Source organism: Staurois parvus, unplaced genomic scaffold (assembly GCF_062004578.1).
Source record: "Staurois parvus isolate SC_StPar_1 unplaced genomic scaffold, SC_StPar_1.0 ptg000119l, whole genome shotgun sequence".
Classification (NCBI taxonomy): domain Eukaryota; kingdom Metazoa; phylum Chordata; class Amphibia; order Anura; family Ranidae; genus Staurois; species Staurois parvus.
This window is the reverse complement of record NW_028317915.1, coordinates 98,065-112,626: the sequence shown is the minus strand read 5'-3', so window position 1 is coordinate 112,626 and position 14,562 is coordinate 98,065. Positions and strand designations below refer to the sequence as shown.

The 14,562-nt window shown below is 42.2% G+C and overlaps 1 protein-coding gene across 1 annotated transcript in view; it reads left to right on the top strand.

Annotated features, from left to right (window-relative positions):
- Positions 1-12,948: 12,948 nt before the first annotated feature.
- Positions 12,949-14,562, top strand: part of LOC149467197 (SET-binding protein-like) — a gene marked incomplete at its 3' end in the record, with an annotated part of 54,211 nt that continues 52,597 nt past the window's right edge. Inside the window, exon 1 of the mRNA XM_089672073.1 lies at positions 12,949-14,438. The remainder of the gene's footprint in view (positions 14,439-14,562) is intronic.

The following is a 14,562-nucleotide window of genomic DNA, read 5'->3' as shown; positions in this document are numbered from 1 at the left end:
CAAAAAAACTACCTATAGGTGGAGGCCATTTACATACCTCATGAAACCTGACTGGAAAACTCCCAGGATGTGAGGCCTAGTCATTACTGCTCACCTCCTCCATTACAGGAGTGAGCTCTTTCTCTGATTCAGACCCCTCACAAGCTCTTTCTCTCCCCTGATGCAGTAACTCTGAGCTCAGCATCTGACAGCTCATTACTGTGATGGAGGAGGTGAGCAGGAATGACTAGGCCTCACTTAGCAACGTCCTGGAAGTATTCCAGTCAGGCTTCATGAGGTACATAAAAGGCCTATACCTATAGCAAGGGTATTATTTAACTGTTTGTTTTTATCCATAGACACCCCTTATGTACATAGGCAGTTTTTTGGTAAAGACGAACTTTGCGCTTTAACCACTTGCCGACCGCACTATAGCCGAAAGACAGCTGCAGCGCGGTCGGCTAGTTCTGAGAGGGCATCGACTCACGTCCTCCCAAAACCCCACCCCCTGCACGGCCCAAGGGGCTCGCATCGGGCACAGTATTTGATTGACAGCAGCAGGAGCCATTGACTATCCATCTGCCCAGTAAGAAGAGGGACAGTGGCCAGAGCCGCTGCTCATGTGCACATCACTGGATCAGATCGGGCTCAGGTATGAGTTAGGCATGTGCATTGCGTTTCCTTCCGAATTGAAATTCAGACTAATTTTCCATTATTCGGAGATTTGGATGTATCCGAATTACAATAGTAACATTTAAACGAATTTGAAACAACAAAATGAAATTCGCCCAAAACTCCAATTGATTCGAAAACACATTTGAAAACAAATTTGAAAAACAATTCGAAATTTGAAAACAAGAATAGAATGAAATAGAACAGAAAATAAAGAAATAGAAAATAATAGAATAGAACAGAAAATAAAAGAATAGAATAATAAAGAATAGAGGGGGGAAAACAGAATAGAAAACAAAAGGATAGAACAAAATACAGTAGAAAATAATAGAAACCATTCGAAAAGAATACAAAAGATTAGAATAGAAAAACAAAGAATAGAATAAAAAAATACAAAATATTAGAATAGAAAATAAGAATAAAATAGAAAATAGAATCAACTAGAATAGGATAGAAAAGATTAGAACAGAAAATCAAAGAATAGAAAATAGCAGAGTAAAACAGAGCAAAATAGAACAGAAAATAAAGGAATAGAATGGAATCAATTAGAATAGAAAAGATTAGAATAGAAAAGATTAGAATAGAGAATCAAAGAATAGATTAAAATAGAAAAGAATAGAGGAAACAACAACAGAATTTGAAATAAAAGAATAGAACAGAACCGAATACAGTAGAAAATAAGAGTAAAACATAACAAAATAGAATAGAAAATTAATAGAATCCATTGGAATAGTATAAAAAAGATTAGAATAGAAAATCAAAGAATAGACTAGAAAATCAAAGAATAGAATAGAAAAGAATAGAATCAAATAGAATAGAAAAGATTAGAACAGCAAATCAAAGAATAGAATAGAACATAATAGCGTAAAACAGAGCAAAATAGAACAGAAAATAAAGGAATAGAATAGAATCAATTAGGATAGAATAGAAAAGATTAGAATAGAGAATCATAGAATAGAAAGAATTTAACGGTCTTCTGAAATTCGAATTTTGAATAAAATGAATTTGAATAAAATACATTAGAAGTATATATAAAATATATAGAGGTAATATAAAATCATAGAAAAGAATCGAATAGATTAGAAAAGACTAAAATACTTTAAAAAAAATTGTGAACTGCGCTATGGTGATGTGAGTAGTGATCAGGGGCGGACTGACAACTCATGGGGCCCCTGGGCAATTGGGGATCATGGGGCCCCTGTGTCCTTTCCCATACTCAAAACACACCCAAAAAAGCCTATAAAAGGTATCAGGGGCATTTTGTGGGGCCCCCTATTGACCCCGGGCTCTCGGGCCCTCTCCAAGTGCTCGAATGGTCAGTCCGCCCCGGTAGTGATCAACAAAGGCCCTGTGAAAATGTTGCTGAAATTTCCAGTATGGTCACGTAACTCTTCATATAGCCCGTATACCATCAAAAACACCCATGGATTATGGATTGTAATGTTAGAATTATTATCGAATCCGTTGGAATTATTTTGGAATCCGTTCGAAATTTTGAATTCGGTCAAATTCAAATAAACTAAACGAATTCCGACAAACGAATTAAACAAATTTAATTAATTGAACCAAACGAAATGAGTCAAATAATGAATAGAAACAAAAAATTATTTCATTTTACACATGTCTAGTAAGAATGCATTAGCCCGGGTTCACACTGATGCGGTGCGGAATTTGCAGCGCATTTGCACCGCATCCCAATCGCACCCCATTCATACGAACCGCTGCGGGTGTGTATCTTACGTTAACAACACCCTGAAAACGGTCTGCAAAATGCGGTGCGATGTGCAGAATCGGATCTCATAGGTGTGAATACCCGTGTGATCCGATTCTAGTGCCAACCAAAAGAAGGGTCCTGCATGTTTTAGGTGCGGGTGCGGTGCGAATAGAGCCGTACAAAACGTATGTCTCCAATTGCACCGCCCAAGCACTGACTAGGCTAAATACTGAGCCATGGGGATCAGAATAGAACTGTCAAAAGTCCTGCGTAACAAGGTAATGGAACTTTATAAAGATGGAAAAGGACATAAAAAGATGTCCGAAGCCTTGAATATGCCAATCAGTACGGCTAAATCACCTATTAAGAAGCGGAAAGTTCGGGGATCTCTTGATACCAAGCCAAGGTCAGGTAGACCAAGAAAGATTGCAGCCACAACTGACAGAAGAATTGTCCGGGATTCAAAGAAAAACCCACAGGTAGCCTCAAAAGAAATCCAGGCTGCTCTGGAAAGAGATGGTGCGGTTGTTTTGAAGGAGCACAATATGATGACACTTGAACAAAAATGAGCTGAATGGTGGAGGTGCCAGAAAGAAGCCTTTACTGAGCCAATGACACAAGAAGGCCCGGTTAGACATGTCAAGGTGTTGTCAGGCATATTGTAGCCGGGCTTTTTTGTGTCATTGGTGCAGTAAAAGCTTCTTTCTGGCACCTCGACCAAACAGCTCATTTTTGTTCAAGTATAACTGTATTGTACTCCTTAAAAACAACCACACCATCTTTTTCCAGAGCAGCCTGGATTTCTTTTGAGGTTGCCTGTGAGTTTTTCTTTGAATCCCGGACAATTCTTCTGTCAGTTGTGGCTGCAATCTTTCTTGGTCTACCTGACCTTGGCTTGGTATCAAGAGATCCCCGAACATTGCGCTTCTTAATAGGTGATTTAACAGTACTGATTGGCATAGTCAAGGCTTTGGACATCTTTTTATGTCCTTTTCCATCTTTATAAAGTTCCATTACCTTGTTACGCAGGTCTTTTGACAGTTCTTTTCTGATCCCCATGGCTCAGTATCTAGTCTAGTCAGTGCTTCCATGTAAGAGCTAACAAACTCATTGACTGTTTATACACTGACACTAATTGCCATGTAAAAAGCCACAGATGTGGGACATTAACCTCCAATTGGCATTGTAACCCGTGTGTGTCACCTTGTGTGTCTGTACGAAGGCCAAACATTCCAGGGGGTGGAGACTTCTGATCTGGGAGGCGGAGACTTCTGATCCGGGCCATTTGGGTGATTTCTGTTATCATTATGATTTAAAAAGGAACCAAACAACTATGTGATAATAAATGGCTTCATATGATCATAATCCTTCAATAAATGAGCATTATTTGGCATGATCAGTCATATTTTCAATATCAATGCCAAAATTTCACAATTTCTGCCAGGGGAGGGAAACTTTTGAGCACAACTGTATATGTGAACCTGGGCTTAAGGTGAAAAACCTAGGGTTTAGAACAGGGGCAGATTGACAACTCATGGGGCCCCCCGGTAATAGGGGATCATGGGGCCCCTGTGTCCCTGCCCAAACTCAAAAAAGCCTATGAAAAAGGTACCAGGGGCATCTCATGGGGCCCCCTACTGACCCCCGGCCCAAGTTTCCAAATGGTCAGTCCGCCCCTGCACCCAGTACTTGAACCCTGGGAGGACAGCTATTGAAAAACCTAATGGTGGCCATACACGGTGCAATACAACTGAATAATCGAGGTTCGATTGGACAAGACGAGACTAAAATGACGTGGCCGAACGATGGGTAGCGACATTTTTCGATAGACCCAAGTCAAAAGGTTGTGGCAAAAAAAAACAACTGGGTCAGTCAATGGCATTTTTTGAGCTCCTTGTGAATCATTCACAATCAATATACATGGAAGGACATGAAAAAACGCCATCGATTGACCCTGTGCAATCAAGTTTTTTCTGCCACAACTGATCAGCTTGGGTCGGTCACTTATCGCTCTGCCATGCCATTTTTGTCTCACTCGATCAATATCTGAATCAATAGTTTTGTTGAATCGGACATTGATCATTCAATTTTATCAAACCATATATGGCCACAGCAGCTGTCTCCCCAGGGTCCCAGTGACTGCAGGATACAAATCTCCGATCCCCACATGTTCCACAAAACAATTAAATTGATCAAGTGAGACAAACGTGGCATGTCTGAGTATTTAACGATAGATAGTCATGGCTGTGGTGGGGAAAAAAATCGACTGCATAGGGTCAAACAGTGGTGTCTTTTGTGTCCTTGTGAATCACTTGCAATCAATCAGCCCCTAGGGGGACACTGCCATCCCCTCACTTCCATTTATTTTTTTTTGTCTGATTTGATATATTTGTTTCAGGCTGGGGTCACATCTATGCAGGTTGTGGTTGATGCGTTTTTCCGGTGCGGTTTGCGGTGCATTCTTGAACATGCGTTTTGGATGCTTTTTTGATGCATTTTGTGTGTTTTTTTTTTTTTTTTTTTGCTAATAGGAAAGTATGACAGCTGTGTTCATGGGCTAGGGTTAGGGTTAAATTTTAGGGTTAAATCTTAGGGTTAAATCCTAGGGTTAGAGTTACATCTTAGGGTTAGACTTAAATCTTAGGGTTAGGGTTACATCTTCGCGTTATGGTTAAATGCTAGGGTTAGGGTTACATTTTAGGGTTAGATCTTAGGGTTAGGGTTAAATCTCAGGGTTAGGGTTAAATGCTGGGGTTAGTGTTACATTTTAGGGTTAGGGTTAAATCTTAGGGTTAGACTTAGGGCTAGGGTTAGGGTTAGGGTTAAATCTTAGGGTTAGACTTAAATCTTAGGCTTAGGGTTAATTCCTAGGGTTAGGGTAACATCTTAGGGTTAAATCTTAGGGCTAGGCTTAAATCTTAGGGTTAATTCCTAGGGTTAGGGCTAAATCGTAGGGTTAGGGTTACATCTTAGGGTTAGGGTTACATCTTAGGGTTAGGAATAAATCTTAGGGTTAGGGTTACATCTTAGGGTTAGGGTTAAATCTTAGGGTTAGGGTTAAATGTTAGGGTTACATGTTAGGGATACATCTTAGGGTTAGGCTTAAATGTTAGGGTTAAATCCTAGGGTTAAATCTTAGGGTTAGTGTTATATTTTAGGGTTAGGGATACATCTCAGGGTTTAGGGTTAAATTCTAGGGTTATAGTTAAATGTTAGGGTTAGGATTACATCTTAGGGTTAGGGTTAAACCTTAGGGTTAGGGTTAAATGTTAGGGTTAGGGATACATCTTAGGGACAGGGTTAAATCTTAGGGTTAGGGTTACATCTTAGGGTTAAATCTTAGGGTTAGGGTTAAATCTTAGGGCTAGGCCTCAATCTTAGGGTTAGGGTAACATCTTAGGGTTAGGGTAACATCTTAGGGTTAGGGTAACATCTTAGGGTTAGGGTAACATCTTAGGGTAACATCTTAGGGTAACATCTTAGGGTAACATCTTAGGGTAACATCTTAGGGTAACATCTTAGGGTAACATCTTAGGGTAACATCTTAGGGTAACATCTTAGGGTAACATCTTAGGGTAACATCTTAGGGTAACATCTTAGGGTAACATCTTAGGGTAACATCTTTGGGTTACATCTTTGGGTTAGGGTAACATCTTAGGGTAACATCTTAGGGTAACATCTTAGGGTAACATCTTAGGGTAACATCTTAGGGTAACATCTTAGGGTTACATCTTTGGGTTAGGGTTACATCTTTGGGTTAGGGTTACACCTTTGGGTTAGGGTTACATCTTTGGGTTAGGGTTACATCTTTGGGTTAGGGTTACATCTTTGGGTTAGGGTTACACCTTTGGGTTAGGGTTACACCTTTGGGTTAGGGTTACATCTTTGGGTTAGGGTTACATCCTAAGGTTGGGGTTACATCTTAGGGCTAGGCTTAAGTCTTAGGGTTAGGGTTAAATTTTAGGGTTAGTGTTACATCTTAGGGTTAGGGTTAAATTCTAGTGTTAGGGTTAAATGTTAGGGTTAGGGTTAAATTTTAGGGTTGCCGTTATTCTTAGGGTTAGGTCAGGGGTGGGCAACTGTGGCCCTCTAGCTGTTGTAGAACTACAAGTCCCATGAGCTATTGCAAAACTGACAGTTACAAGCATAACTCCCAAAAGCAGAGGCATGATGGGACTTGTAGTTCACCATAAGCTGGAGGGCCAGATCTGTGTACTGGCACCGTTTCCTGTTCCATGTGACCTGCTGTGACCAATCACAGCAGGTCACATGACAGTTGTATACAATGGATGGCTTCCTTTCATGCCATCCACTGTATACAAGTGTGTCTAGCTGTGAATGGTCAAAGTGATCACATGCACAAGTTCTTTACATTTTAGGGTTAACAGCGAGGGTTAAATGTTAGTGTTTGAATTGTTAGCAATTGCCCTAACAATTACTGCTATCCCTATCTCTCATTTTAGCCCTAACTCTAACCCTTAACTCTAACCCTTAACTCTAACCCTTAACTCTAACCCTTAACTCTAACCCTTAACTCTAACCCTTAACTCTAACCCTTAACTCTAACCCTTAACTCTAACCCTTAACTCTAACCCTTAACTCTAACCCTTAACTCTAACCCTTAACTCTAACCCTTAACTCTAACCCTTAACTCTAACCCTTAACTCTAACCCTTAACTCTAACCCTTAACTCTAACCCTTAACTCTAACCCTTAACTCTAACCCTTAACTCTAACCCTTAACTCTAACCCTTAACTCTAACCCTTAACTCTAACCCTTAACTCTAATCCTTAACCCTTATCTCTAACCCCAACATTTATCCCTAAACCTTAACCCTAACTCTAACACTTACATTTAACCATTGCCCTTAACTTCAACCCTCAACACAACTCTAACCCTCATTTAACCCTAGCCGTTCACCCTAACCCCTTACATTTAACCTTTGGCCTTAACTCCAACCCTAAACCCTAATTCTTACTCTAACCCTAACATTTAACCCTTGCCCTTAACCCTAACATTTAACCCTTGCCCTTAACCCTAACATTTAACCCTTGCCCTTAACCCTAACATTTAACCCTTGCCCTTAACCCTAACATTTAACCCTTGCCCTTAACCCTAACATTTAACCCTTGCCCTTAACCCTAACATTTAACCCTTGCCCTTAACCCTAACATTTAACCCTTGCCCTTAACCCTAACATTTAACCCTAACATTTAACCCTAACATTTAACCCTAACTCTAACCCTTAACCCTAACATTTAACTCTTGCACTTGGCCCTAACTCTGATCAGATTACAAGGCTGACCAGTGGAAACAGAGATCTGAGGATAACTTCCAAATATCGATGAGGTTCCACTTCCCTGTGAGCATCATATTGATCAATTGTGTTATCCACTATTGATCAGAAAAGAAATTGATCATTTATAGAAGTTTTTTTTGCCACAAATAGACATAGTTTACATCAGATTCTATCAAACTGAGTAAATCTGCTGGGGTGGAAAATAATTGATCATTTTGCATCATTTGGCAACATTTTGCAGTTTTACATGATTGATCGTCTTGCGTCCTTTGGCAACATTTTTCAATTATAAATTCGATTGGATTACAAGGGTGAAAACAGAGATCTGATAGATAACTTCCAACTATCGATGAAAACTCCACTGCCCTATGAGTGACATATCAGTCAATTGTGTTATCCACTATTGATCAGAAAAGAAATTGATCATTTATGGAAGCTTGTATGGCCAACATTTACCTTGGATTTGATCAAACAGAGTTGATTGACCAGGGTGGAAAATGATTAATTGTCTTGCATCCTTTGGCAACATTATTCGATCGGATTACAAGGGTGGAAACTGAGATCTGATGGACAACTTCGAACTATTAATGGAGATGGGAAAGAAATTGATCATCTGTGGAAGTTTTTATGGCCACCATTGGACTCCGTTTACATCAGATTTTTACTAAGTACGTCATCAAGGGTGGAATATGATTGATCATTTTGCATTGTTTGACTATTGGAAAAAAGTTGATCATTTATTGAAGCTTCTATCGCCACCATTAAACTTGGTTTATGGATTCAACCAGAAAATGATCGATCATTTTGCAATAAGAGATTCTGTCATAAATTTACTAGTAATCTGATTGATTGGATTACAAGGGTGAAAACAGAGATCTGATGGATAACTTCCAACTACCGTATCAATGAAACTCCACTTTCCTATGACATATCGGTCAATTGTGCAATCAACTATTGATTGGAAGCTTGTATGGCCAACATTTACATTGGATGTGATCAAACTGAATTGAATGACAGGGTGGAAAATGATCACAAATTTGGTTGGATTACGAAGGTGGAAACAGAGATCTGATGGATCATTTCCAACTATCGATGGGATTCCACTTCCCCGTGAGCAACATATCGATCAATTGTGTTATTGATTATGGATTGAAAAAGAAATTGATAATTTATGGAAACTTGTATAGACTCAATTTACATGAGATTTGATCAAACTGAGTTGATCGATCATTTTGCATCTGTTGGGAGCATTTTTTGGTGATAAATTTGATCAGATTACAAGGGTGAAAACAGAGATCTGATGGATAACATCCAACTATCAATGGAACTCCACTGCCCTATGAGTGACATATCAGTCAATTGTGCAATCAACTATTGATTAGAAAAGTTGATAATTTATGGATATTTTTATGGGCACCAGTGGACTTAGTTTACATCAGATTTGATGATCGATAGTCTTTCGCCCTTCAGGAACATTTTTTAATCATAAATTTGATCGGATTACGATGGTGGAAACCAACATTGGATGGATAACTTCCAACTATTGATGGAACTCCACTTCCCTGTGAGTGACATATTGATCGTGTTATTGACCGAATGGAAAAGAAATTGACCATTTATGAAAGCTTGTATGGCCAACATTGATATTGTATTCAAAAGCTAAGTCGATTGACCAGGATGAAAAATGATTGATCATCTTTCCTTCTGCCACATTTTTTGATCATAAATTTTATTGGATTATGATGGTGGAACAGAGATAACTTCCAACTATTGATGGGATCCCACTTCCCCGTAAGTAGCATATCGATCAATTGTGTTATTGACTGATTGGAAAATAAATTGATAATTTATGGAAGCTTGTGCGGCCAGCATTGACATTGGAACCAATCAAACTGAGTCGATTGGATGGGGTGAAAAATGATTGATCATCTTTCCTTCAGCAACATTTTTTTATCATAAATTTTATTGGATCAGGAGAGTGGAAACGGAGATCTGATGGATAATGTACAACTATCGATGGTATTCCATTTCCCTGTGAGCGGCACATTGTTCGATCGCATGATCGATAATGGATGGGAGAAGAAATCGATCATATATGGAAGTTTTTATGGGCACCATTGGACTTGGTTTACATCAGATTTGATAATCAATAATCTTGCGTCCTTCGGCAACATATTTTGATCATAAATTTTATCGGATTATGATGGTGAAAACCAAGATCGGATGGGTAACTTCCAACGATTGATGGAACTTCACTTCCCTGTGAGTGACATATTGATCAATCGTGTTATTGACTGAATGGAAAAGAAATTGATAATTTATGGAAGCTTGTACTGTCAAAATTTACACTGGATGTGATCAAGCTGAGTTGATTGACAGGGGTGGAAAATGATCACAAATTTGATTGGATTATGAGGGTGGAAACAGAGATACGATGGATAACTTCCAACTATTGATGGAACTGGAGAAGAAATCGGTCATTTATGAAAGCTTTTATGGGAACCATTGGTCTTTTTTTACATCAGATTTGGTGATCAATTATCTTGCATCCTTCAGCAACATTTTTTGATCATAAATTTGATCGGATTACGAGGGTGCAAACAGAGATCTGATGGATAACTTCCAACTATCGATGGGATTCCACTTCCCTGTGAGCGGCACATTGATCGATAATTGATTATATCATCAATTATGGATGGGAGAAGAAATTGATAATTTATTGAAATTTTTATGGGCACCATTGGACTTGGTTTACATCACATTTGGTGATCGATAGTCTTGCGTCCTTCGGCAACATATTTTGATTATAAATTTGATCGGATTATGATGATGGAAACCAAGATCGGATAGGTAACTTCCAACTATTGATGGAACTCCACTTCCCTGTGAGTGACATATTTGATCAATCGTGTTATTGACTGAATGGAAAAGAAATTGATAATTTATGGAAGCTTGTATGGCCAACATTTACACTGAATGTGATCAAACTGAGTTGATTGACAGGGGTGGAAAATTATTACAAATTTGATTGGATTATGAGGTGGAAACAGAGATACGATGGATAATTTCCAACTATTGATGGAACCGGAGAAGAAATTGATAATTTATGGAAGCTTTTATGGGCACTATTGGTCTTGGTTTACATCAGATTTGATGATCAATTGTCTTGCGTTCTTCAGCAACATTTTTTTATCATAAATTTGATCGGAATATGATGGTGGAAACCAACATTGGATGGATAACTTCCAAATATTGATGGGACTCCACTTCCCTGTGAGCGGCACATTGATCGATGATATAATCAATTATGGATGGCAGAAGAAACTGATCATTTATGGAAGTTTTTATGTGCACCATTGGACTTGGTTTACATCAGATTTGATGACTGATAGTCTTGCGTCCTTCTGCACCATTTTTTTAAATCATAAATTTGTTTGGATTACGAGGGTGGAAACAGAGATCTGATGGATAACTTCCAACTATCGATGGGATTCCACTTCCCTGTGAGCGACACACTGATCGATAATTGATGATATAATCAATTATGGATGGGAGAAGAAATCGATCATTTATGGAAATTTTTATGGGCACCATTGTACTTGGTTTACATCAGATTTGGTGATCGATAGTTGTGTCCTTCTCCATTACATTACATTGAGTTTATATAGCGCCAAAGGGTTTGCTCAGCGCTGTACAATAGAGGGGGGGACAATACATGAAACAGTACAGCAACTACAAACAGCACACGAGGGGTAAGAGGGCCCTACTCTTTTGAGCTTACAATCTAGGAGGGAGGGGGTAGTGGTACAGGAGGAAGTGGCTGTGGGGGATGGAGTGGTAGGAGGAATGAAGGAGAGCAGCAGTTAGGTGAGGGTGGGGTAGGCTTCCCTGAAGAGGTGGGTTTTCAGCGAACGCCTGAAGGTGAGGAGGGAAGGTGACAGTCTGATGGATTGGGGTAGTGAGTTCCAGAGGATGGGGGAGGACCTGGAGAAGTCTTGCAGACGTGCGTGTGAGGAGGAGACCAGGGAGCAAGATAGGAGGTCCTGTGAAGAGCGAAGGGTACGGGTAGGGTGGTACTTGGGAATCAGGTCGGTGATGTAGTTAGGGGCAGCGTTGTGAATGGCTTTGTAGGTCAGAGTGAGTAGTTTGAATTTGATGCGTTGGGCGATAGGGAGCCAGTGGAGGGAGAGGCAGAGGGGGGTGGCAGAGGTGGAGCGGGTGGTGAGGTGGATGAGTCTGGCCGCTGAGTTCAGGATGGTCTGAAGCGGGGAGAGCCTGCACTGGGGTAGGCCGGTGAGGAGGGAGTTGCAGTAGTCAAGGCGTGAGATAATCAGGGAGTGTACAAGTAGTTTAGCGGTGTCTGGGGTAAGGAAGGAGCGTATTTTGGCGATATTGCGGAGTTGGAGTCTGCATGTGTTTGTAAGTGATTTGACATGAGGTTGGAAGGAAAGGTTAGAGTCCAGAATGACTCCAACATTTTTTTAATCATAAATTTGATCGGATTATGAGGGTGCAGGGGTAAACTGACCATTTGGAAACTTGGGCACTGCCCGAGGTCAGTAGGGGGCCCCATGAGATGCTCCTGGTACCTTTTTCATAGGCTTTTTTAAGTTTTGGCAAGGACACAGGGGCCCCATGATCCCCTATTGCCCGGGGGCCCCATGAGTTGTCAGTCCACCCCTGTGAGGGTGGAAACAGATCTGATGGATAACTTCCAACTATCAATGGGATTCCACTTCCCTGTGTGCGCCACATTGATCGATGACATAATCAATTATGGATGAGAGAAGAAATTGATCATTTATGGAAGTTTTTATGGTCACCATTGGTTTACATCAAACTTGATGATCGATAGTCTTGTGTCCTTCAGAAACATTTTTTGATCATAAATTTGATCAGATTACAAGGGTGGAAACAAAGATCTGGAGAATAACTTGGATGGTATTCCACTTCCCTGTGAGGTACATTGATGGTATGATCGATTATGGATGGGGAATCGATGATGTGTGTGTGGCCCCTCCCCCGGCCTCCATGGCCATGCTGTGTCAGGTAGTGGCAGTGTGGAGTCCATTAACCCGGCCCCGCCGCTTCATTAGCATCTGCTACTGCAGGAGAGGAGGAGGGGAGGACGGAGACAGACACACAACCAGGCGGGAGAGGGACAGACAGCCAGGCGGGAGAGGAGAGGAGGGGGCGGCCGGCTCTCATTAGACAGGCGGAGCGGACATTTTGTGATCCATTACAGTCTATGAGGATCGGGGAGAAGAAGAGGAGGAGGGGGAGGGGGAGCCGCGCGACACATTACATTGTATCCAGAGGAGGAAACGTTCCATCCGGCCCGGGGGAGACACAGATACATTGTATACAGCGCGCCACAACGCCAGCGACACCCTGTACCGGCCTGGGACAGGAGCGACACCTTCCTACCGGGCTGGGAGAGGATCAGAACCTTCTACCGGGACCGGGAAACGATCAAAACGTTGTATCTGGCCTGGGATCGTACGGCTCTACCGGGACTGTGAAGCGATCGCAGCCTATTACCGGGGCTAGCAAGCATCTGCAACCTATTACCGGGGCTTGGAAGCCATCGCATACCTTCAACCGGGACTGGGAAGTAATCGCAGCCTGTTACCTGGACTAGCAAGCAATCGCGGGGACTGGGAAGCCATTGCAACCTATTACCGGGGCTAGAAAGCAATCGCAGATTATTACCGGGATTTGCAAGCAATCGCAGCCTATTACCGGGACTAGTAAACAATCGCAGCCTATTACCGGGACTAGTAAGCAATCGCAGCGACTAGGAAGCCATTGCAAACTATTACCGGGGCTAGCAAGCAATCGCAGCCTGTTACCGGGACTAGCAAGCAATCGCAGCCTGTTACCGGGACTTGCAAGCAATCGCAGCCTGTTACCGGGACTTGCAAGCAATCGCAGCCTATTACCGGGACTTGCAAGCAATCGCAGCCTATTACCGGGACTTGCAAGCAATCGCAGCCTATTACCGGGACTTGGAAGCAATCGCTGCGACTAGGAAGCCATTGCAACCTATTACTGGGACTTGGAAGCAATCGCAGCCTGTTACCGGGACTTGGAAGCAATCGCAGCCTGTTACCGGGACTAGCAAGCAATCGCAGCCTGTTACCGGGACTAGCAAGCAATCGCAGCCTGTTACCGGGACTAGCAAGGAATCGCAGCCTATTACCGGGGCTAGCAAGCAATCGCAGCCTATTACCGGGGCTAGCAAGCAATCGCAGCCTATTACCGGGACTTGGAAGCCATTGCAATCTATTACCGGGACTAGCAAGCAATCGCAGAATATTACCGGGACTAGCAAGCAATAGCAGCGACTAGGAAGCAGTTGCAACCTATTACCGGGGCTTGTAAGCCATAGCAGCCCATTACCGGGACTAGGCTGCCACCAGCTCCCTTTGCACCGATCCCTTAGCGAGCAGCACCGTCGGGCAGATCCAGGTCGGGCTTTTCCAACATTCTGGATAAACTGCCTCTCTCAGCAAATCCTGATCGCCTGGGATCATAGCAGCCTCACCTCCCCCCTCCCCGACCACTGCTCCCTACCACCCCCTCCCCGACCACTGCTCCCTACCACCCCCACCCCTCTCTCTCTCCTTCCCCGGGCTGGATTTTTTTTCCTCCCCTGGACTGGTGGAGCCGCCATTTTCCCCCGTCGGATCCTATGTGACACATGATGATGATGATGATGATGGCACTGCCGCAGAGCCCGGGATGTGATCGCTCTCCTTGCCTGGAGGACAGGTAGGTGTTGGGGTACAGGGTGGAGGTGGGGTGCAGCATGTACTATTGGGGGGATTGTTGGCAGGGCACCCCTGAGATGAGGATGGCCAAGCTGTCCATCATGGGTGACGTGTAATGACAGCTT